General features: G+C 42.3%; 1 long non-coding RNA gene across 2 annotated transcripts in view; it reads right to left on the bottom strand.

The window, feature by feature from the left end:
* Positions 1-22,780, bottom strand: part of LOC123350641 — a 64,123-nt gene extending 41,343 nt beyond the window's left edge. The window contains exons 1-3 of one of the 2 annotated variants that reach the window (XR_006573787.1): positions 22,705-22,780; positions 18,825-18,891; positions 6,948-9,204 (exon numbers count right to left, since the gene is read on the bottom strand). This is a non-coding gene — a long non-coding RNA (uncharacterized LOC123350641). Of the gene's footprint in view, positions 1-6,947; positions 9,205-18,824; positions 18,892-22,704 lie in introns of those variants that run through there. The other variant, XR_006573788.1, reaches the window with a different exon arrangement.
* Between the last annotated feature and the right edge of the window lie 2,131 nt (positions 22,781-24,911).

The following is a 24,911-nucleotide window of genomic DNA, read 5'->3' as shown; positions in this document are numbered from 1 at the left end:
GAAATAAGAGTGATTTACCAGGTTAAAACAGATAAACATACATGACAAATGACTTTGCAGCCTTAGGTTTCAGACAGAGATTGGGCTGCTGAAATATGGGCGCTCTGCCTGTCCATTAGGGCTAACCCAGGTTAGTCCTGGGGACCTTTTGCTTATGTTTAGGAATCTTTGCCCCTTTGAGTCCAAATAGCATAAAAAGACCCTAATTCCTTCCAGTCAGGGATTTTTATCCCCATCTCCCTAGAGTCCAAACTGTGGGATGAGCACGTCTGCACGTAACCTCTTCAGAGGTAGGTGTGGGGAAGCAATGGGCCCATTTGGATTCAGTACTCCTTCCTGATGGGCAGGAGATAACACCTTTGGTAGGAACCCAGCATTTTGCACCTTGTGAAGGTTTTTTTTTTCCTTTTGGTGGCTTACAGTGTTTCAGAGCAAACATTTTACAGTTATAAGCAAACAAACACTTAAAATTACTTTCTAGCATTGATTATAGATATAAGTAGAATTAATATATGCATCACTGTACACCCATTAAATAAAGTCTAAATACCAAACAAACACTAATAGCTATTCTAACTACATTAACCCAGATGGCTTTCCAGCTATACATTTGTCAGTGTTCAGTGAGCCAGACCCCTTAGCATGAGTTGGCACCTGGTCTGCCAGCATCGGAACCTGTTTTGGTGCCACTCCAATGCAGCAGCAACAGCAATGAACTCTCCATCATCTTCCTGCAGCAGCTATTCACTAACTTGCTGCATCTGCTTTCTGCCCCTTCCTTCCTGCCTGCGGCCCCCACATTTCACCTGGTGGCTCTTTGGCATCACACCAGCAGGGACATATGTCCAGAGGACAACCTACGTGGCGCTGTGTGCAGCGGTGATTCATTGGGCAGTCATTCCCCCCACCCTCAACCACTGCAGATATTGTATTCCATGCTCTGAGATGCTTAAAGTGTTTCCAAGCAAGATATTTCCTCCCTCTACCAGAGACCCTTCTACCCAGCCATTCTGCTCTTCCCCTCCTTGTCACTCCTGCTCATGCTGACAGTGACCAGCATGGATTCAGTTTTGGTTGTGTTGAAATCTCGTTGTCCCACCCTCTTCTTTCCTCCTAACACCCTAATCCCAAACACACAAAAACATATATAGACTAGAGGTGTGACCATGTCCGCACTTTTGACACAATAATACCCAAATTTGCTCATTCAGACTTTGGGTCTACAAACAGTCTCACACATAGGAGGTGCCCTAGTCATTTTGCCAGCCAGCCCAGAAAACATTTTTGGTGCCCCTGCCCCTACATCCCCAGGCGAGCTGAAAAAGAAGTATAAAACAGACAATCAGCGGTGGAGGAAGCACAGCCAGCTAATCAGAGAAGAGGGGGAAAAATGAATGGGGCACACAGCAATCTAGCACCCCCTAATGGAACTTGGCAGCCAGGACAAATGCTCTGCTCACCCGCCCCTAGTACCAGTCCAGAGGGGGGGGCAAAGGGGGCAATTTGCCCCGGGCCCCGGGCTCCGCAGGGGCCCCCAAGAGAAGAGCGGAGGCTCCTGCCTCCGCCCCTCTCCTGGAGCCTCAGCATCTCCGGCGGGGCCCCTGAGCCCCTGAGCCCCGCCCTGATCCGCGTGGTGAGCGGGGCGGGGCTGGGAGCTCCAACGGGGCCTGAGCCCCGCCCCGCTCAGAGCGGCGTGGGGAGGGGGCGGGGCAGCTGCCTCCGCTCGGCGTGGAGCTCACAGCCCCGCCCCCTCACCACGTGGCTCTGAGCGGGACGGAGCTCAGGCCCCGCCGGAGACGCGCTCGGTAAGAGGCTCGGGGCGGGGGCGGGACCGGTGGCGGGGGGGAGGGGCGGGACCCGCCGGGGCCAGGGCCGCCGCCGAAGCGCAGCCTGGTCTTCGGCGGCGGGGGGCCCCTTCTGTTCCGGGACCCGCCGCCTAAGGGCCCAGAAGGCCCGCGGTGGGGACCCCCCCCGCCACCGAATTACCGCCGAAGACCGGGCTGCGCTTCGGTGGCGGTCCTGCTTCGGCGGTAATTCGGCGGCGGGGGGCTCCTGCCGCGGGTCTTCGGGGCACTTTGGCGGCGGGTCCCGGAACGGAAGGGGCCCCCGCCGCCGAAGACCCCGGGCCCCCGGAATCCTCTGGGCGGCCCTGCGCTCACATGTTTAACTTTATGCATGCAAGTACTCTTACTGAAGTCAAGAGATTATTCACATCCTTAAAGTTATGTGTCTGCTTAACGGCATTGCTTGATCAGGGCCACCTACCTAATTGTTATGACTTTCAGCTCCTCCACTAACATTTATGCAAACCAAAATCATTTTCCAAGATGCTTGTGAGGGGGGAAAAACAGTAGCATTAAAAAAAGTACAAACAGGATAACTGAATTGGGAACTGAATTTACTGAATATGTTCCTGAAAACATTTACCTAGCTCCAAAACCAACTGTGCAAATAACTACTTCCACTGGAAAATGTAGTGTAGAAACTCCATCTCTATTAGTTCTTTAAGATCAGACATTTTATTTCAGAGAAGAAAGCAGCTGTGTTAGGACTATTACTCATACTTGAGTATATTTTTCCTCAAACACTACTATAGGCCATGGAATAACTTCTAAATGATATATTCTTCAGTTACACACTCTCTCTCCAGCTGGCAATTCATACACATCTGCTTGACAAAAGTACTTTAATTTCCATCAGTCTCAAGAACATTGGTGTAAAACCTACAAACATACCTGTAACCTCTCTATCCTCACAACCCCATTAAGAAACTACTATGAAGTTTTATATAGACGTTATGTCACTCCGAATAGGTGTGGTAACTCCAGCATGAGATTTTTATGGAGAAGGTACAACAGAGTTATTTGAACTTGTAGCTACATGTGGTTGTCTTCTTGTTAAATTCTTTTGGAATAAGTCTCTCCCCACTGTTCCATTATGTTTGCCAATATAGTATAGATGTCCCCAGACTTGCTTAATGACAGGCCAAACTGGATAAAATTTCCACTTCTCCTTGCTGCAGCCTAGATTGTCACTGCAGCAAAACGAATGATCCTGCATGCTTTAACAATAGACAAGTTGTTTTCAAAAGTTTGGGGAGGTCCTCCTCAGAAAGGCCACCCACACCCTACATCTGGCTAAACAGTGACCAGCATATAGAGACAAATATAATCTTTGATTTTATATTTTAACCACAGGCCAACATCCTTCTTTACTGACTGAATGAGTCATTGATTGTCTGTGATGTTATATATAACTCAGCAGTGTGATCAACAAATAGACAAGCAGGTAAGTCTGCGATGTGAATGGAAAAGATTGACAGAGTTGCATTCTCCATTGTGTCACCTGATAAAATGTGTGCAACAAGACCAGCAACAAGTTGCTAGGAGTCACATGTTATGTACACTGAGTATTCATATATTATTTGTGCCTTGAATGTTTCATCAAATGTTTCTTCAAATGTTTTATTTGATGTTGACGCATCAGATGTTGTACAACAAAGATCAGTGTCATGCCTGTGTGTCCTATTCTGTTTATTAGTACATCTGTATCCCTGTGCACACACAGAACCTCATGGTTCTTTACTCCAGTCATGGCTCATTTATGATTAAATTTGTTTTCCCATACCAAGGTTCTGATATATTTGTGTCTCCTGACATGAAGGTCACTGTTGTTCTTCCTCGTCCCAGGCTATCTCTGATTTTTATGCCTGACACTTTCTTCAATCAACAGAAGTTGGCCTTTAGATTTTGACAGTCGCTGCCTCACTCTTGTCTGAACTGTCTGCAATGGCTGAAGATACTTCATTGCAGCAAGTGGAAATCAAAATATAGTCTTCAAAATTATGAAAGATTGATTAAGTGTGGTCAGGGCCCCAAAGGGGTAGGCACAGTACATACACTTAGTGAGAAGCAGCCCTGCCCCAAAGAGCTACCAGTACATAAGAATGGCCATACTGGGTCAGACCAATGGTCTATCTAGCCCAGCATCCTCTCTTCTAACAGTGGCCAATGCCAGATGTTTCAGAGGGAATTAACAGAACAGGGCAATTATTGAGTGATCCATCCCCTGTCATCGGTACCTGCTCCTGACAGTCAAAGACTTAGGGACACCTACAGCATGGGATTGCATCCCTGACGTCTTGGCTAATAGCTACTGATTGACCTAACCTCGATGAACTCTAATTTGAACCCAGTTACGCTTTTGGCCTACACAACATCCCTGGGCAAGTAGCTCCACAGGTGGACTGTGCACTGTGTGAAATACGGGCTACAAAATACATAGGAATGACAGAGCAGGTGGCTCTGGTGGGGGAATGGCACTATATGTGAAAGAAAGCATAGAGTCAAATATAGTAAAAACCTTAAAGGACTCAAACTGACCATATAATCTCTATATATTGAAATTCCATGGTTGAATAATAAGAATATAGCAGTATGAATATATTACCCACTACTTGACCAGGTTGTGACAGTGATTGTGAAATGCTCAGGGAGATTAGGGAGGCTACAAAAACAGAAAACCCAATACTGATGGGGGATTTCATCTATCTATTGGGTCTGGCACCTCAGGGTGATGGAATGTAAAATTTATGGAAAGCACTAATGACTGGTTCTTGAAGCAGCTAGTTCTGGAACCCACAAGGGGAGAGGCAATTCTTGATTTAATCCTATGTGGTGCACAGGATCTGGTCCAAGAGTGGAATATAGATGAACTGCTCAGTAAAAGTGACCATGACGTAATTAAATTTAATATCATTGTATGGGGGGAGAAGATACCAAAGAAACCCACAAGAAGAGCATTTAACTTCATAAAGGGGAACCACATAAAAATGAGGAAGCTAGGTAAATGGGTTTTAAAAGGAACAGTCAGAAAAGTGAAATGCCTACAAGATGCATAGAAACTTTATATATACATACCATAAGAGGCTCAAAATAAATGTACCTCCTCCCCCACAAAAAAACCCAACCCACAATGCTGAAGAAAAAAATAAAAGTAGAAACTCTGGCAAGTCAAGTGTAAAAGTATAATTAGGCAGGTCAAAAAAGAATTTGAAGACCAACTAGCAAAAGAAAGAAACTAGCAATACAAGTTTTTAAATACATCAGAAGCGGGAAGCCTTCCCAACAATCTGTGGGGCCACTGGACAATGGAAATGTTAAAGGAGCACTCAAGGAAGACAAGACCATTGTGGAGAAGCTAAATGAATTGTTTGCATTGGTCTTCACTGCAGAAGATGTGAGGGAGATTCTGACCTGGAGCCATTCTTTTTAGGTGACCAATCTGAGGAACTGTTGCAGGTTAAGGTACAAGAGAGACAAGATATGTGAAGTTCTTCAGATCTGTGTAAGATCAAAAGTTTGCCTCTATCATCAAACAGAAAATGGTCCAATAAAAGTTATTACCTCACCCACCCCATTTCTCTTATATTCTGGGACCAACATGGCTACAGGAATCCTGCATGCATACCAGATTCAGGCATCAATAGAGGTGGGTTTGGAACAAATTGATAAATTAAATCATAATAAGTCACCAGGACCAGATTATATTCACCCAAAAGTTCTGGAGGAACTCAAATATGAAATTGCAGAACTACTAATTGTGGTGTGTAACCTATAGATTAAATTGGTCTCTGTACCAGATGACTGATGGATAGCTAATGAAGTGCCAATTTTTAAAAAAAAGACTCCAGAGGCTCCTGTCAATTAGAGGCTGATTGGTTGAAACTATAGTAAAGAACAGAATTGTCAGACACATAGATAAACACAATATTTTTGGAGAAGAATCAACATGGCTTTTGTAAAGGGAAATTATGCCTCACCAATCCATTAGAATTCTTTGAGGGTGTCAACAAACATGGACAAAAGTGATCCAGAGGATACAGCAAACCTAAACTTTCAGAAAGCATTTGACAAGGTTCCTCATCAAAGGCTCTTAAGCAAATTTAGCAGTCATGGAATGAGAGAGAACGTCCCCTCATGAATCAGTAACTGGTTAAAACACAGGAAACAAAGGGTAGGAATAAATGGTCAATTTTCACAGTGAAGAGAGAAAAATAATGGTATCCCCTAACGATCTATCTTGGACCTCTGCTCTTCAATATAATTCATAAATTATCTGGAAAATGGGGTAAACAGTGAGGTGGCAAAATTTGCAGATGATACAAAATTACTCAAGACAGTTAAGTACAGATGCTCCCTGGGTTATGCAAACCCGACTTACAGAAAAAGTTCTGTAAGCTTTTTTTTGCATAATTTTCGGAAATACGTTCCTGACTTATGCAAAATTCACCTTACACAAGGCATTCTGGAATGGAATGCTTGCTTAAGTCAGGGAGCTTCTGTACAAAGTAGGCTGTGAAGAGTAACAGAGGGATCTCATAAAACTGGGTCATTGAGTCTAGCCCTCTGCCTTCACTAGCCCCAGATCCCTAAGTGGCCCCCTCAAGGATTAGACTCTCAAAGCTGGGTTTGGCAGGCCAATGCTCAAACCACTGAGCTATCCCTCCCCCCTGGGTTTGAATAGAATTAGAAAAGTTCATGGAGGAAATAGACTGACGACATCCACTGCTGGGAAGCTGGTGATTGTATCACAATTTAAGATTAAAGAAGAAAATGGCAGATGAAGATTTGACTCAATATTCATCAAATGAAGAGGAAGGAGGAGATACTGATGACGACAATGACGACAAAAATAGAGCCGAAGCAGTTGAAGCTGATAAAGGGGGAAAAAGATAAAGAAAAGCATGATGCTTGAGGAGTTGACCTGCTGCCAACCTAGGAACTTCATTTCATTGTGTTTTGCATTTTTTTCTGAAAAATAACTCAGTTAAGTAACTGAGAGACAAGGTGGGTGAAATACCTTTTATTAGACTGTGGTAGAGCACTGTAGGGGAAGCCCTAATCAGCTCTTGCCACTCCAGCCCCAATCAGGGGAAATGGGTTGGGGCTGGGCCACTAGCTAGGACTGGCCTGGAAACTGGGCAATGTTAGGATTATGTTATTTAGATTCTTTTAGCATTTCTGCAGTGATTTGATCATCTCTTGCTGCTTGCAGCTTTGATTGCAGACTGTACTTCTGACATCTCTACTGGACTGTTGTTAATGTCACGTTGATCAAATGTGTGTGTTTCATTGAAATCCGTTGCTGAATTGGAGCTCAGACCATGGAGGACTTCTCTGAAATGCTGTTCCCATCTGTTTTTCTGTTCTACCTCAATTGTAAACATTTTTCCATATTGGCCAATTTCCTATTTTGAAATTTCCGCACAGGGTTTTAGTTACTTGGTGAATGGCTCTGTGGTGTCCAATCAGTGGCAGCTTCAGCTGCTAGGTTCTTAACATCTCTGCTTATTTTTCCTTGGGTTGTTTTTGACTACTTTGTCTGCTTTTTTGTACTCCTCCTTTGCTTTTACCAGTAATTCACTGGTCTTAGCTTTCAGGAGTTTTCCTTTCAGTGTTTCCCCGCTCCCCTCCCCAATGAGATGCTATATCTCTTGGCTTATCCAATTCTTTCTCTATCAGTGTTGTTATCCAACCTTGACTGCTTTAGTCTGAATCACTTAGTCTCTGAACATTGCCCATTTGATTTCAGGTTCAGTCTCTCTCATCTTCCTCTGCCTCTGGTAGCGCCTTGGAGCTGTTCTTTAGTTCCAGTTGGAATTTCTCACAGTACTTTTATGTTTGGGCTTTGTACTGTTTATTTTCTTTACCCCACTTTCTGTTTAAAGTTGATCTCTCAATTTTAATTTTAGCTTAACAATGCAAAGATTGTGGTTACTGCTGGTATCTGCTGCTCGATACAGGTCCAAGACACATGGGCGTATCTCAAGCTAATGCACATGTGGTCTATCTGATTTCTCATCTTACCACATGGTGAATTCCATGTTTTTGTGTATATCTTTGTGAGGGATCAGGGTATTTGCAAGAACTCGGCTAGAGTTCAATAAGTCTGTCACCATTTTAGTTGATGATTCCCAGCCGATGCTACCCCATTGCTCTTTCCATTCCTTGTTTTTCACATACTACTTTAGCATTTAAGTCACCCATCACGAGGAGTAAGTCATGTTTCAGTATTCTGTCAATCACATTTTGGAGGCAATCATAGAACTCATCTTTATCCTCGTCGCTATGTTCCTCTGTTGGAGCACAGAACTGTGTGATTGACATCTTTAGGAATCTGGCGTGTACAATGCGTTGGTTGATAGGTTCCCAACTGATGAGTGATGTTTCCGCAAAATCTGTCATAATGAGCGCTACTCCCTCTGCATGTTTGTTGTCACTACGGCCTGAATAAATGAGATGTTTCTTCTCTTCCTTCAAGCACTTATCCACGCCTGTCAATCTGCTCTCACCGATGCCCAGAATTTTGAGTCTATAGCTGTCCATCTCCTCCATCATCTGTGAGATTTTTGCTGTTTGAAACATTGTTCTCACATTCCAATAAATAACTTTAAACTGTTTTCTTGTTTCCAGCATCAAAGTTTTTGGGATCCTGGCTTCCAGTGACTGGCTTTGACCCAGATGCCTTCATGTAGCATAAGGGGTTCGCACTGTTGAAAAGGAATACTTTCCTGTAAATGTATGGGCGGGGGGCGGAAAGGATCTCCAATATGTTTCATTCATCTATATTTCTCTTCTGCTCTTTGGATAGATATCAGGGTCCTGAACAGCGGCGGCTGAAGAATTTTCATTATGGATCATTTCTGTAACCTCTTTTTCTCTTTGCATGTATTCTTTGGACAGATCATTATTTTCTCAAATGGTTTATAATTTCGGTCAAAACTCTTGGCTTGCATCTTGTTCACCAGAAGTTCACTGCAAATATTTGAAGCTGGAAATTCAAGCTGCTATGACATAGGTCCACATGACGTATTTCTGCTCTCTAACTGGATGAGCAGAACTCTGAGATCAGGTTTCCAGTGCAGACACTCATGATCACCAATTCAAAATTCACTTGCTGCAGACTTATTTATTTACAGCTGACTGTTTTGGCAAATGTTCTTGTAACATTTTGAGGAGTCACCAGATGGCATTAAAACATCGTGTGGTGCCAAAAGTCATTACATTTCTTGCCAGCAAACTCATTACTTGGCAATATCAGCTCTCTCCTTATTGACTGCAACCTGGGCTGCTCTTCCCTCTCTGTTCCACTGCGTTACAGACAACTGCACATGCTCACTGATTCTCAGAGCAGCAGGGAGAGCTTAAAGAGACAAACACATGAGCCTGAGCCATTAAACTGATTACAGTGTTATTATCACAACTTTAATAGAAAGGTTAGGGTCCTTTACTGGAGACTTAAGTGTGACAAAAACAATCCCATTGTGCCTGCTTGCTACCTCTCTTCTGTTACTATGCAAATACTCTTTTCTAGTTTCATAGAGTTTAAGACCATAAGGAGTCATTTAGACTGACCTCTTATAGATGTTAAATTTCATCCAGTTACGCCAGCATTGAGCACAGTAACTTGTAGACACCAGGGCAAAGCTCTTGCTTTCCCTCTCAGCTCCACTGTGCTACAGAAATCTGCCGATGCTGAGTGCTCTAGATATCCACTCTTAATATAGTAGTTCATTTATGAATCCTTAATAGATTTCCAATAATTTTAACTCACGCTTCACAGCTCATAGAGGGTGCGAAATTCTCTTAACTGTGAACATTAACAAAACATGACAAAATTTTCCTCAGAATAAAACATTGTCCACATACAAATTTACACGGGTTCAGTGAAACCTGTGCAAAACCCTAGCATGGACACTCTTATTTCTGATTAAGAGTGGATTAATTTGATTTAGCTTAAACCTATGACATAAATTAAGACAAAATACACTTTTAAAAACTCAAATAAGAGGGTCCACACAACTTTTTGCACTACATCAGTTTAAAAATCATACCTTAAGTTATATTGGTCCAACTCTGCATGGCAAAATGGCCCTAGGCTCTTATTCATTTTCAATTCTCCAGGAGAGAATTTAACTCTATTAAATATCAAATATATTTGCACAGCTCTAATCCTGAGGAATGTATACAGGCAAATGGGCCAGACTAGCAGTAGCAGAGACTTAATATATTGGCTTAGTCTGGGATAACACATATGGCAATACATTTGTTCATATATCCTATAATAATTATTTTTAAAATAGTGGTCCACAGACCCAGCCAACACAATGACTTAAGAAAGGAGAATGTGCTATTCACCACATATAATACAACACACAGAGTTGGCTGATAAACAAGAACATTTTTCGTGGAGATTTTTGCAAAAGAAATACATCTCTTTTTTTTTTAAATAATTGGATTTCCCCCCTTCCCCCCCCCCACCAGCTTTATTCTGAAACACTAATCCCAGTTTTAGGCATGTGGCCAGCGGAGTCTTCCATTTTTCTTCTCTACCATTTATTTTGTTGCTTCATCTTCCAATTCTCCCCCATCTCTTTGGTAAGTCGTGCCCACCAATCACGTCCTGACTGACACCTGAATTGTAAGCTCCCCTGGGCAAGGCCCCCTTTATTATCTGTCTGCATTATGCCTAGCATAATGGAGCTATGCTCCTTGACTGGGATTCCTAAATACTGTAATACAAATACATATAAAAATAAATGGTGAAAAATGCATAGCAGTGATTAACCCAAGACTATATTCAACAGCAAAATCCTGCTACTACCACTTATTTCTTGCTGCACTCTAAAGGTCTGTTTTGCCAGTGCCTTGTATAATCTGATTTTCCAGAATCTTAGCTAATCGTTTATACACAGGGCTAGATTTAAGTATAGGCACCACAGGCACGTGCCTAAGGGCCTGGCCTGTGGAGACATATGACATCAGAATCAGATCTTTGACCTTAAATGAAAAGCTTTTTGTGAAAATTATGTTTCTAGCCCTCATGGTTATAAAGAAAAGAAATCCCTGACAATTCTCTTTTTTGGGTATAAAAGCTGCTTGGAGTAGGGTTATGATTTGTAGTTTGTTGGCTGATTTGTTTGTGGGTTTATTTGGAAAGGCTTTTGATTTGAATCTTCAGAAGGGGTTATCCTGTTTGGTATTTGTTTTTCTGAGGGAGAGGCAGGTAGAAGGGGAAGTTAGTGTTGCAAGGGTCATTGTTGAAATGCTGGGTGCTCCATGGGTTGAAGGGAACATTCTCCGACTAAGGGTGTGGTCAGAACCCCTGCCATCCCACAAGAACTGGCTAGCGTCTAGCCATAGTAGGCAAGTTGTGTTGGGTAGGTGAGCACATACTGCACCAGCCTTTCACCAGTGGGTATAAGCAGAATGTGACAATGCACTCCTGCCTGGGCTGGCTGTTGCCTTCTGCCTGCATCTATCATGTGTAATCATAGTGCCTCAGAGCACCTCCCCTCACCCCTCCTGTTGTTCTCTTTGCAGGTACAAGGCCATAATCTGGCCATACTCAGAGAGCAATTCATCACATCCTGAGTTCCCAAAGCACCTTTTGAGCAAAGCAAGGAGGCTACATATTTCTCTCCAGAGAAAATTCACCCTATGATAAATGAAGCTTCACCAATACATGCTTGAGAAAGCATCAAATGATTTAAAGAACTCCCACCATCAACCAGAGTAACCTTGAAATATTTGATAAATATTTTACCCCCTAAAAAAAAGTACAAGAAAAATAATTAAGTTTAATAGAGTTAGGTGCTCATGAAAAAAGCAGTACCAAGCCCATTCATGGAAGTTGGGCCAGTGCTTGAAAGGCCTCATCACAAACCATAATGTTCCTACCACGTCGGGTCTCTTGAGCAGAGGCTGCCTTTGAAGTCATGCTGCACTGAGTGGTGCTTTTGCAATGTGGAAAATATATCCACTAGGATGAGCTCAGCTTGTGACCCTCTCTCTCATCTTCTAATTTCTGCGTCCTATTGTAGGTAGATCTGAGGGTTGTTGTGTTGTTCTTGTGGACTTCATTCCATCTGTCTAGGTATTTTTAAGGCCCCAATTATTATAACATCATAAATATTCATTAATGTGTCTTCATAATACTCCTGTGTCTGGTAGGGAAGGCTATTATCTTATTTAATGGATAGGGAAACTGAGGCAGAGAGTGATTAAGTGACTTGTCACACAGGGATTTGATAGAAGTCAGAATAGAACCCCGGTCCCTTGAGTTTAGTCCACAAGAACATTTTTGTCTCATGAGAATCTTTACTCATATGAGTAGTCCTTACTCATGAAAGTAGTCCCACTGAGTAAGGGTTTGTATGACTTGTAGTTACACATTCATTGTCACATGACTGGGAATGAAATGTATTTAGTCATATGAGAAGAAAGCTAATAAATACTACTTTGCATTTCCTGTGTGTGGCATAGTGCCTAGAGCACTGGGCTAGGATTCAGGAGACCTGGGTGCTAGTCTTTGCTTGGCTGCAGAACAACTTTGGGCAAGCCACTTCACCTCCATGTGCCTCATGTTTTCCGTCTTTAAAATGGGGATAGTGATAGTTAGTGCTTGCTGGTAAAGCACTTTGAGATCTACTAACAAAAAGCCCTATATAAGAGCTAGAAGACATTTTTTTGCTCTTTAAGAGACAGCATTGTGTTCAGCATTGTGCAAAATACAAATACCAGGACAGTCCCTAACCAGGGGAGTTTATTATATAAACTCCTTATCCAAAAAACTCAGAATGCTTTTAAGGAATAATAATTAAGTCACCCAGCATCCCTGTTAGCTATTAATCCCATTTACAGATGTGAAAACCGAGGCAGATTGACTTGCCCAAGAAAAAAAGGCCAGGAATGCTGATCCTGAGTCCCCCTTTCTAATCATCAAACTCCTTTTCCTTCTGGTAAATAATTTACTTCATGTTTCTTGAACTGAGCTAGAAAGCAAGGGCAATTAGTTTAGACTGCTCTAAGGTGATTGGGGGATGAAGAGTAATTCAGACACATTGTCTCCCACCTCTCCTCCAGGTGCATGTAGTCTTACAGACAATGCAATTGAAGCTTTGAAAATTAAATGCCTCCATCGTTAACTAAATAGGCAGCGGTAACTGTCTATGTGATGGATATCAAACTCATGCGGCACCTTTCAGAGACTGTTCTAAATGGAGAAGTACCCCATTTTATCAGATCTTTCTCAGACTCTGCTGGATTCACTAGAACCAGTGAAGCAATAAATACATCAAACCATGGAGGTAAACAAAATAATAAAACATCCAATGTGACAACAGAACACCCATGGATATATGAATATTTATGAAGCAATGAGCAGAATTTGATTGAAGCATTCAAATTTGAATACTCCAATCAAAGCATTGTGTGTTCACATGATCAGGCAATTGGGATTACACGGGAGAATGGCAGAGGAATAGTGACATTGCCTCATATTTCTGATTATTTGATTGCTTTTAAATTACCCAGCATTGCTCAAGGCAACAGAGCTCAAGCAGAAAATAAATGTTCTTTTTGTGTGACCTGAGCCTGCCAGTTTCTAGATACAGATTATTGTGAAGGAAGCTTCAAGTGACTCAAAAAAATCTGAAGGGTCAGAATGCAGAAGGTAAAACTTCTTGACGCTAGTGACTATTTTACTTACATGTATCCTCTAGGCTAGGTTATGCCTTAGGCACTGTTATATTCATGGCATACATACAGGGAAGTTAGATCAAAACATAAAATACTCTTGCTGGAAGGCTGCTACCTAACACTATTTTATTTCTTAGAATTCAGAACCCTAACACACAAGAACCCCAATACAGTGAGAGACAAAGCAGACTGCTCCCTAGAATAGAGACACAGTGCACCCCACATTGCTAAAGACTGTGTGCAGGCTGACTGCACAAGAACAGATCCCCTAGCCTGAAAGCAGGACCAGAAAACCCCTTACAAATTAAAGTGATAGCTTCTCATTTTAATACAGTTTTCAATACACCACAGGCACAATCCTTAGCCAGGGTAGTGTATAAATAGTACCATTGTAGGAGTGGCTCTAAGGGTAGGGCTACACCTCATTTAGACACACCTGTGCTTGGCCCATGATAGCTGACTTTGGCTCGGAGGGCTTGGGGTGTATGGCTGTTTAATTGTGATGGAGACTTCCAAGCTCAGGCTGTAGCCTGGGCTCTAGGACCCTCCTACCTTGCAAGGTCCTAGATCCTGGGCTCCAGCCCAGGCCCTGAAGTCCACACTGCAATTAAACAGCCCCACAGCCCGAGCCTTGCAAGCCCAAGTCAGCTGGCACAAGCCAGCCATAGGTTTTTAATTGCAGTGTACATGTACCCTAATAGTCCTTCTCTCTCGGAGACACAGTTCTTCCTTTGCTAACCTGATGCCCTGGGGTTGAGAGAGTGAGGGCAGGTCTACACTACAGGGTTACATAATAATACGAGAATAATGCAGCTGAGTCGACATAGCTTAGGTCGACGTATTACCGTGTCTACACCGTGCTGGGTCGACGGGAGAAACTCTCCCATCGACTTACTTTATGCTTCTCCTTCTGGTGGAGTACTGGAGTCGACAAGAGAGCGATCTGCAGTTGATTTAGCGGGTCTTCACTATACCCGCTAAGTCGACCTCCAGTGGATTCATCACTGCAGCATCTATCCACAGTAAGTGTAGGCATGCCCTGAGTTACTGCAGCCCTTCAAAGAGTCAAGCTTACTTTCTCCCTTTGGCCAGCAATTAGCCAAGGTTCTTTCCACTCCTCTCTGACTGGTCCCCTTGCACTTGGTTGAAGCTGCATGCAGCACAAGCCTCAAGATCTGGGTAGGCTGAGCAAAGGGATGGGTTGGGCCCTTTCCCCTGCTTGGTTGAATAAGTATTTGTACAGTGCCTAGCACAATGGGGTCCTGGTCCATAAGTAGGGTTCGAGTGCTATTACAAATTAATAATAATAATTAATGATAAATTCAAGAAAGCTACCTAGCCCTCTATTTATTAGATAGCACTCCTCTTCCTATACAATCAGATGCCACAGTGATGGGCATGCCAGAGACCGGCAGAGAAGAGAAGAGAATTTTAGGCTTGATGTTTTCATGATCAGCTATAATGACTGGATTTTTTCATAATTAAATAGATTACGGCCAGAAGGGACCATTAGATCTAGTCTGTCACCCTGTATTTCACAATTCACAGGCCATAGAAGCTCATACAATTACCCATGTACTGAGCCTATATTTTGTTTGGCAAAATAATTCATTTCAGAAAGGCATCCTGTCCTGACCTGACAGAGAATCCACCACTTCCCCAGGCAGTTTGTTCCTTCTTGTTTGAGCGGCCTGGTTTCAAGCCTCTGTTTTCCCTGCAGTCTGCATGACACTTGAATGGAGATTGTTTTATTTTGAAGGGCATGGGTTAGTATTTCACCATGGTTTTGGTTAATCACTGTCTTCACTTCTGCATATCACTTAGAGCAGCGGGAGGCCACCAGACCCCCCACTCTGGTTGAGTACAGTACTTTTAACATTTCAGCAAGCACTTCAAGGAGACTCACAAGGACAAACAAACTAATGCTGAAGATCTGATTGTTAAATACAAGCTCCTTTAGGAATTAAAACTCCTTATTTTCAGTGATTTAACTGGTCGCCATATTTAGAGTCAGGAAGGAATATTCTCCCAGGTGAGATTGGCAGAGACCCTGCGGGGTTTTCACCTTCCCCTGCGGCATGGGTCACTTGCAGATTTAAACTAGTGTAAATGCTGGAGTCTCTGTAATTTGAAGTCTTTAAATCATGATTTGAGGACTTCAGTAACTTAGCCAGAGGTTAGGGGTCTATTACAGGAGTGGGTGGGTGAGGTTCTGTGGCCTGCAATGTGCAGGAGGTCAGACTAGATGACCATGATGGTCCCTTCTGACCTTAGAGTCTATGAGTCAGTGAGCCTGGTGCTAGTGGGTAAGGGGACTCAGCACCTCTCAGCATCTCTTAAGTGGGACTCAGCACTTCACTATACGGGGCCCAAATTGCAAAATATTTGCATGTGTGGCTCCCATTGCCACAAATGGTTATCTGTGTAGCATATACGTCATAATCAAAGGGACTGATCCTGCACACAGACTCCTGTTGACTTCATTGTGACTTTTGGGCATACAATACAGTAATTGCAAGACGGAACCAAAATGTTTGGATTCGGACTCTGAGTTACATTCCTATTGCCGGGGAAGAGTTACATCATCATCATCATGATGTTCCTATTACGCCTCTGGAATTTAGGGGAGTGATGAAGCTCCTCCACTCTTGTCTGTTTCTGGCAAGTCTTTCAATGGTTCCCCAGCTGTGCTCCTGGTTTTTTAGCACAGATTCCACAGCTCTTCACCATGTTGTTTTCGGGCAGCCTCGTTTTCGCTTGCCATCAGTTGTCCATCTTATTGCTACTCTGGCGATGGAATCAGTTTCTATCCAAAGCAAATGGCCAATCCATCTCCAGTGTCTCCTGGCAATGATGGTGCTCAGATCTTCTTGACTACACTGTGTCAGTAGATCTTGGTTTGAGATTGTTCTGGGCCAAAAGCTACTGAGGATTTTTCTGAGGCAGGTTGTATGGCATGAAGATCATTTGGACATGTCATACTTTCTCATTCCCCAGCATTCTGCATTATAAAGTGGTGTTGAAAGTATGCATCTCTGATAAATCTTGAGTTTGGTTTTGGTGTTGTATTTTGATGATTTCCAGGCTGTATTTAAGCTCCTGAAGGTGTTCCTGGCTTTATTGATTTTGTTTCGGATGTCCTGGTTTGTTCCACCATCCTGGCTGATGGTGCTGCCCAAGTATGTGAATGTTTCTACATTGGTGAGAACATAATCCTCTATCCATACTGATGATGGTGAGGAAATATTAAAGGTCATGGTATCTGTTATATTGCAATTGATTTTCAGTCCAATTTGCTGGCTGAATGTGTTGAATCGAGTTGTTTTTTTCTTGTATGTGGTGTTGGGTATGTGATAGGAGAGCAACATCATCTGCGAAGTCAAGGTCTTCAAGGGATGAGAAGAGTTTCCATTTAATGCCTCTTGGCATGTGTTCTGTTGTACGCCGCATTACCCAGTCGATGGCAATTTGAAGAGGATTGCAGACATGACACACCCCTGATGTACTCCTGTTTTGACTTCAGAACCTAGCTCACTGTGAATAATATTGCATGTAAAGTTGAAATAGAAGCTTTGGATTCTGTTGATTATACGGAAAGGAATTCCATAGGCCCACAGAATGCGCCATAGGCTGGTCCTGTGAATGCTATCAAAAGCCTTCTCGACGTCTATGAAATTTGTGTAAAGTTGCCATTGCCACTCTAAGCATTGTTCTATTATGTTTCATAGAATGATGATCTGGTCTGTGCATCCACACCCGTTATAGATATAGTGTTAAATTGTGGTTGGTCCCTACATAGGTGTGCCAGGGAAAGGGGGCAGCAGGCAGCCTTCAAGTAACTCCACCACCAACCTGCAAATTGATCAACACACTAGCTGGCACCATGACATGCACTCTACTCTCCAAAAGGGCCAGGGGAGAAAGACATGGAGGAGACAGATTTTCCCCAACCTCTGCATTGACTAGCACAGGTGTCTGGGCTGCAGCGAGGAGAACACAATACTGTCTGAAGGGGTTATGTAGTAAGTAGTGTAGTGATTGCACTGCTGCTCAAAAGCTGCTAGAGGAAATATGCCTCTCTGATGCATGTCGTCTCCTGGAGTGACCCTGACATTCGTCCCTGCAACGGATGGTACCTTAATGACAAAAGCTGGCCCATATCTTTTTGAAAAAGATGCATTCTTCTGCTGGACTTGTGTTCCCCACCAAAGAAAGCTCATCAGAAGAGCAGCTCACCTTGTCAGATACAAAGAGCGAGTCTCCCAAATCAGTAAAAAGCAGCTGCTCAACCACAGCTCCCCTCTTATCTCTCTGCAACCCTGATTGTCTCCCTGCAAACACCACCACTACCAGTCTATAAAAGTTAGCATGCCCAGCTTGGAAGGGTGGTGTTACAAAGACAGTACAGTGTATTTGTATTCATTACTGCTGTCCCTACATAAAAGGATAAATGGACACAAGTCAGATATTAGGAATGGCAATATACAAAAACCTGTAGGACACACAATAGCAGATTTAATGGTAGCCATCCTGCAGCAAAAAAACTTCAGGACCAGACTTCAAAGAGAAACTGCTGAGCTTCAGTTCATTTGCAAATCTGACACCATCAGCTCAGGATTAAACAAAGATTGTGAATGGCTAGCCAACTACAAAAGCAGTTTCTCCTCCCTTGGTGTTCACACCTCAACTGCTAGAAGAGGGCCTCATCCTCCCTGATTGAATTAACCTCATTATCTCCAGCCTGCTTCTTGCTTGCATATTTATACCTGCCTCTGGAAATTTCCACTACATGCATCCGACAAAGTGGGTATTCACCCACGAAAGCTCATGCGCCGATAATTCTGTTAGTCTATAAGGAGCCACAGGACTCTTTGCTGCTTTTACAGTTCCAGACTAACATGGCTACCCCTCTGATACATTACTGCTGTATTTTCCTTTAGGGATGATGACATCGAGCCCAGTATCAAATGAAACATCCAGGTTACAAATTGTTTGCAGGCAAAACCCTTGGGGAAGGGAAGAAAAATCCCTCAGAGATTTGCATGTTTATACCACCAGCAACTCCCTTTAGTCAATGTCATTTTAACCGTGGAATTTAAAATTGAAGTGTTGGTACATGATTATAGGTACTGCTTAAAACCTAATCTTTGATTCATCATACTATTTTACATCAAAGTGAACACATAATCTTCTGCATGAAAGGGAAAAAAAACAGAAAAGTTTGGGATTAAATGTTGATAGATAAATGGAGTAAGAGTAAATCGTCTTTGCCAGAGTACTCACTTGATCTTATGAAAATCTTCAAATAATAAAACACTGCTATTCTGGAGGCTCCATAAACATTCTTTATCTAGAAAGAAGGTTAAATTATAGAACACTGAAGTGACCTCTGAGAAGCTAAGATGAATGTACAGTACCTGCAGGATTAATGCATCTTTTAAAACAACTTACACTCTGAGAAACTATTAGAGCACACTAAAGATTCCATTAAAAACTAAACAGAACAGTAATATCATATATAGTATAAAGGAAAGTGGGCACTTTGAAGATAAGAGCTCTTGTTGGATAACAAAATCCCCTAGTCCTTTAGAGAATGACAGAGACCCCAAGAAAGCAACAAATACTGTTTCCTCCCCACATATCCCTTCATTAACAGGTTTATTCTCTTCAGCGTGTATAGTAAAGATGGTGGTCAAATAGGAAAACCAAATATATCAATAATAAATGCAAAGGAACTATGTTCATTCAACAGTAGGGCTGTACAGGTCAGTACTCAGAAGTCAGGAAATGCCTATGGTATGGCTGAATTTGCAGCCCAAATGCATTATGATACAAGGTCCAGGTCATCACTGCTGTCACAGTGTTGGAATCAATTACACAAGTGGTAAACTGGCCAAGAGATGGGGAAGAAAGAGTAGGAGTAAGTGATCGATTTTCAACATGGGAACCGGTCAACAGTGACACTATTCCATCGTAGGAGGAAAATGGTTTGATGCAGTGATTAATGATCTGGAAAAGGGGTGAACAGTGAAATGGCAAAATTTCAGGTGGCGCACAGTGATTTAGAGAAGATGAGATGAGCGAAGACAGCAATAAACTTCACAGAGACTTAAAAAGCTAGGTGAATAGTGTGACGGTGCACCCCATAAGGCTTTATGGAAATATGCTTATGAGTGTATATATAAGACATAACTGGAATATGTTTTATGCTACATATGCCATGTAATATATCTATGTAAAGGTTATGATCTACTGAATCTATTAATCCTTTTTGTATGCAGGTACCATTTTTGTATTCAAAATTATGAATACTGGCTTGATTTTAACTAGCCTTGTAGAGCATTTGGTCAGCTTCTTGAGAAAAGTGCAAATTAAGTGCCCAATCAAAAACCACTTAAACCAACAATGAACTTGAAGTCCACATCTGAGTTTCCACAGAAATGTGGCTTGGCTGGTAAAAACTGAGTCATGCATGGACATGTGGCTTGCCCATGTGACTCCAAAACTCCATCTTGGAGCTGAACTTTGCATAGGAGTGGGGGTCTCCACCCACAAAAGAAAGTCTATTTAAACCCATGGGAGACCCCTCCATTTTGTCTTCAGCTGGCTAAAGAGATAGCCTCTCCAACCCCAAGGATACCTGAAAGAAACTGGAACAAAGGACAGTAATTACATGGGATGTGAGTGATTGCTGGATCCAGACTAGCAGGAGACTAGTGTGTAAAAGGAAGCTTACTGGAACTGGTGGGATTTTATTTGTATTTAGTTTCTTAGACATACACTTGCATTGTTCTATTTTATTTTACTTGGTAATTCACTTTGTTCTGTCTGTTACTACTTGGAACCACTTAAATCCTACTTTCTGTATTTAATAAAATCATTTTTTACTTATTAATTAACCAAGCGTATGTATTAATACCTGGGGAGGGGGGGAACAGATGTCTCTCTATCAGTGTTATAGAGGGCGAACAATTTATGAATTTATCCTGTATAAGCTTTATATAGGATAAAAGATTTATTTGGGGTTTGGATCCCATTGGGAGTTGGACATCTGAGTGTTAAAGACAAGAACACTTCTGTTAGCTGCTTTCAGTCAAGCCTACAGCTGTTAGGGGACGTGGTTCAGACCCTGGGTCTGGGTTTGCAGCAGGCTAGCCGGTCTGGCTCAAACCAGGAAGGGCACTGAAGTCCCAAGCTGCCAGGGCAGGGAAAGCAGGGGCAGAAGTAGTTTTGGCACATCAGTTGGCAGCCCCAAGGGGGTTTCTGTGATCCAACCCGTCACAAATAGGCAGCTTGATTGCAGATGACACCGAGTGTTGGAAAATGCAAGGAATGGATGAAGTAATTTGAACTACTCAAGTATTGGAGGGGTAGCCATGTTAATCTGATCTGTAAAAAGCGACAAAGAGTCCTGTGGCACCTTATAGACTAACAAACGTATCGGAGCATGAGCTTTCGTGGGTGAATACCCACTTCGTCATGACACTTCTGCCTGGTCTCAATAAATAAAGTTGGAAGCCACCAGTGAATCTGAATAGTTCAAAGCAACAAAGAGTCCTGTGGCACCTTATGGACTAACAGATGTATTGGAGCATAAGTGTCATGACGAAGTGGGTATTCACCCACGAAAGCTCATGCTCCGATACGTTTGTTAGTCTATAAGGTGCCACAGGACTCTTTGTCGCTTTGAACTATTCAGATTCACTGGTGGCTTCCAACTTTATTTATTGAGACCAGGCAGGAGTGTGTTATAGCTCAATTAAAACCTCTGCTCAATGTGGTTCAAAGCCCAAAAGAAGTGGTAGGATACCTATAGAAAATGACACTAATAATGTAATAACAGTGTGTAAATAGGTTGATCCTCACTTCAGATGTGTGAGATTCTGGTCACCATTTTAAAAAAAGGTGAGAGCAGAAATACAAAGCTTCCACAGACAGATGATGCAAATGAATAATGGAAAGGCTTCCATTAGAAGAGAAAGTAAAAAGTTTGGGGTGATTCAGTTTGGCTAGTAGGTGAATATGATTCAGGTATCCAGAAAAGAAGATGCAGAGAAGTTAAATTGGGCCACTTCTATTTACTCTTTGTCATAATATAGGAACCAGAGTACTACATTCAGTGAAACTGAAACACCACACATTTAAAACTAATACACAGAAATACTTTTTATACACAACATATAATTAACCTGTGCCACAAGACATTGATGCCAAGAACAAAGGAGGATTCATAGAATGATCAAAAAGTTACAAGTAGGGTAACCAGACAGCCTGATATTATCGGGACTGTCCCGATATTCGGGGCTTTATCTTATATATGCAACTATCTCTCTTCCCCACCCACTCACACTTGCTATCTGGCCACCCTAGCTATATGGAAACTGACAACATCCAGAGTTCCACTACCTAGAATAAAAATGTTTGAGACTATAACCCTCACTGACCAGACACATGAAGGAACTTCACTTATGGGATGGTTATTCTATAATTGTCCATAATGGAGTTTCTTGCACCTTCACCTGGCTCCTATCAGAGATAAGATATTGGACTAGATGCAGGATGGATCTGATCCAATGTGGCAACTGCTATGAATATGCCTTGTAGCCTAGTTACACGATCACATACTCTTTCTCCAGTAATACAATCTAATGAGCCAAACACTCTGGTCCTCTACAACCACTTTTTGCCGCATAAGCTATTTTGTGCCAGGGCCAGGCATCCCTGAACCATGATCCATAAATGACGTCCTGTGCTCCTCCTAGCCATCCCACTTCACTTCATTCAACTTTGGGCCAATATAATATAATTCTAAAGCCTTTGTTACATACGTATGGCAACTTGCATCCCCCCCATTCTTCTGTGCTTACGTGAGTTTCATTGTCATGATGGTCCAGTGTATCAGTACTGACTCAGACATTTTATTTGATACATTCTCTCCTCACTAAGGTATTTATTTCAATAATTTTATCAGCACACATGTACTACACATTAAATAGGAGTGAATTCCCCTTAGAGACAACTATATCTCTAAACAGAAATCTGTGACTGTAGTGTTTCACCAGAGAACTGTGCCTACACATTTGTATCAACAGTGCATATTGTGCATGGCAGATCCCTGCAGGGGTACTTTCAGAAATACAGAGGGCAAAGAAGAGTTACTTACCCATAACTTGAGTTCTCTGAGGAGATTATCAGTACAAATCCATGCCTCCAGCCCCATTTCCTTGGAGCCTAACAAGATGTAAGGAACTGAGGGTGTATGGGAAGCCACAGCACTTATATACCCTAATTTGGACTGCTCCATCTCTCAGGGTAGGGGTGTAAAGAGCCTCTGTGGTTCAAGATTGTCAGAAGGTTCTGGCTTCTGTAGCTTCTACAGGTGTGTCCCAAGGGTGGGGACTTGTTCTGGTAACAGTGAAAGGAGAAATTAAATACTCTTGATGAGTTAAATTCTCCCCTGCGCTGAGGGTCACCACATGGTCTGTGTATGGCCCCCCCCAGTGAGTGTGTTATAGACCTACCACTGTGTGGGATCCAAAGTGGCTCTGAGTCTGTTACAGCATCCCTTAGAAAAGTCTTGACTCTTCAGCTCATGCAATAGCTACTTCTGCTTTTAGCTCTGCAGGTCTCTGGTTCAATCCCCAGTGTGTGGGCCAAGATGGCAACCATCACGTATGCACAATTTAAGTCTCACTTAAATCCAATCTTGATGACTTAAATGACATCTAGACCTTGTCCTGGCTCTGATGCATAGGAGGAAATCTCACTAAAATCAAAATCACTGCAACTATAAATACCAGATTCCAGTCTGATATTTTCAAGAGAAGTACTCTAAAAAGGTTCACTTTGTTATAGCATGTTGCAGATGGACTTATAGTAAGAAAAACAAAACAACCTCTTCTACAAAGATCCTTTTTTTTTAACAAAACAGAAACCACCCTAACAAATGGGAACGGCTAGTTCCTTATTTCAGATTATAAGGCAGATAGGCAGCATTGCAGGACAAACAAAAATATGGTTTGTAGTTTTGACAGCCTACACCTTTACCTTTTACACTGCTAAATAAATCACACATTTATGCTTGCAAACTATGTGAGAGCCAAGTTTCCGTGTTCTGTATTCCTCTGACAGCCCATAATGAATGTTTTGTCATGGTGATCAACACATTTTATTACAGCTCTTACACTTAAAATTCCATCTGTTTCACAAACACAACATGAACATGAGAAAGCATTCATTAATCTTAAATGCAATAAGGAAAAAAAACCCAGAAGATTTCACAACACAGGATTCCCTGCAAGTATTTTGGTCTTACACTATTGTGACACTATGTACCTCAAAGTAGCACCCTGGAACCCCTATATTCACCACTTCATATGATTAGGAGATGTTTTGTACAAATTATACTTTCTGAGGTATCATTTTAAAAGTCTGAATCTGTTGAACATTAATATCTTGTTGAAGTCTATGTACTAGCATTGTATGTGAACCTATGAAGTATTACTATATTTGTTACTGAAATATGTTGTGAGGTTGGGAAACACCAACAAAGGAGCAGCCATCACTGGCCAGACAGGCAATAATGGCTCAAGAAGAATCCACTATCCCAGAGACTTCTCAGAGAAGACACGTAAACAATGAGGAGGCCTAACACACATCACAATAAGGATCTTTCTAGCAGCTGGAAGAAAGTATAAAAGAGGGGCAGTGACATCATCACTTGGCCTCTCCTCCCCACCCTCAATCTGAACACCCGAAAGATCCTTTGGACAACAAAGACTTTGAAGTTGGGAGATTGGCCCCAGGCTGGAAAGGAGTTCAGTCTGAGGATTGAAAACTGTAAGCTGCCTGGAACATTCAGCGGGGGTGAGAGACTGATTCAAATCTTGCTTAGTCTGTTAAAATTAAAATTTAGACTTTGTTTCTATTTTTATTTCTAAGGTAGCCAAATTTGAACTCTATGCCTGCCTCTTATAATCATTTAAAATCTATCTTTCTGTAATTAAAAAAATCTCTTTTATATTTTACCTAAAACACTGCATTTTTGGTGGAAGTGCTCAGGGAATCTCAGGTCAGGTTAACAAAGGTTTATGTATGTCCATTTTCCTATGGAGAAATGGTGAACTTCTTAATGAGCTTGTACTGTCTAAGGGAACCTTGAGCAGTGTAACACGGTATATTTCTGGGGTGGAAGTCTGGGAGCTGGGGTGATCTACTGGTGCCTCTCTCTGTGTGATTTATGAGTGGCTCAGGGAGTATTCATGCAATTTAGCTGGGTGCATGGCTCCACATGTTGATAGATGAATGATCATAACCTCTGGAGGGGTTTTGTTGGTTGTCACTGGTATAGCTTTGTGAGAGACAACCTGG

Source organism: Mauremys mutica, chromosome 1 (genome assembly GCF_020497125.1).
Source record: "Mauremys mutica isolate MM-2020 ecotype Southern chromosome 1, ASM2049712v1, whole genome shotgun sequence".
In the NCBI taxonomy this organism is placed as follows: domain Eukaryota; kingdom Metazoa; phylum Chordata; order Testudines; family Geoemydidae; genus Mauremys; species Mauremys mutica.
Note: the sequence above shows the minus strand (reverse complement) of the source record. Positions and strands in the feature narration are given on the sequence as shown.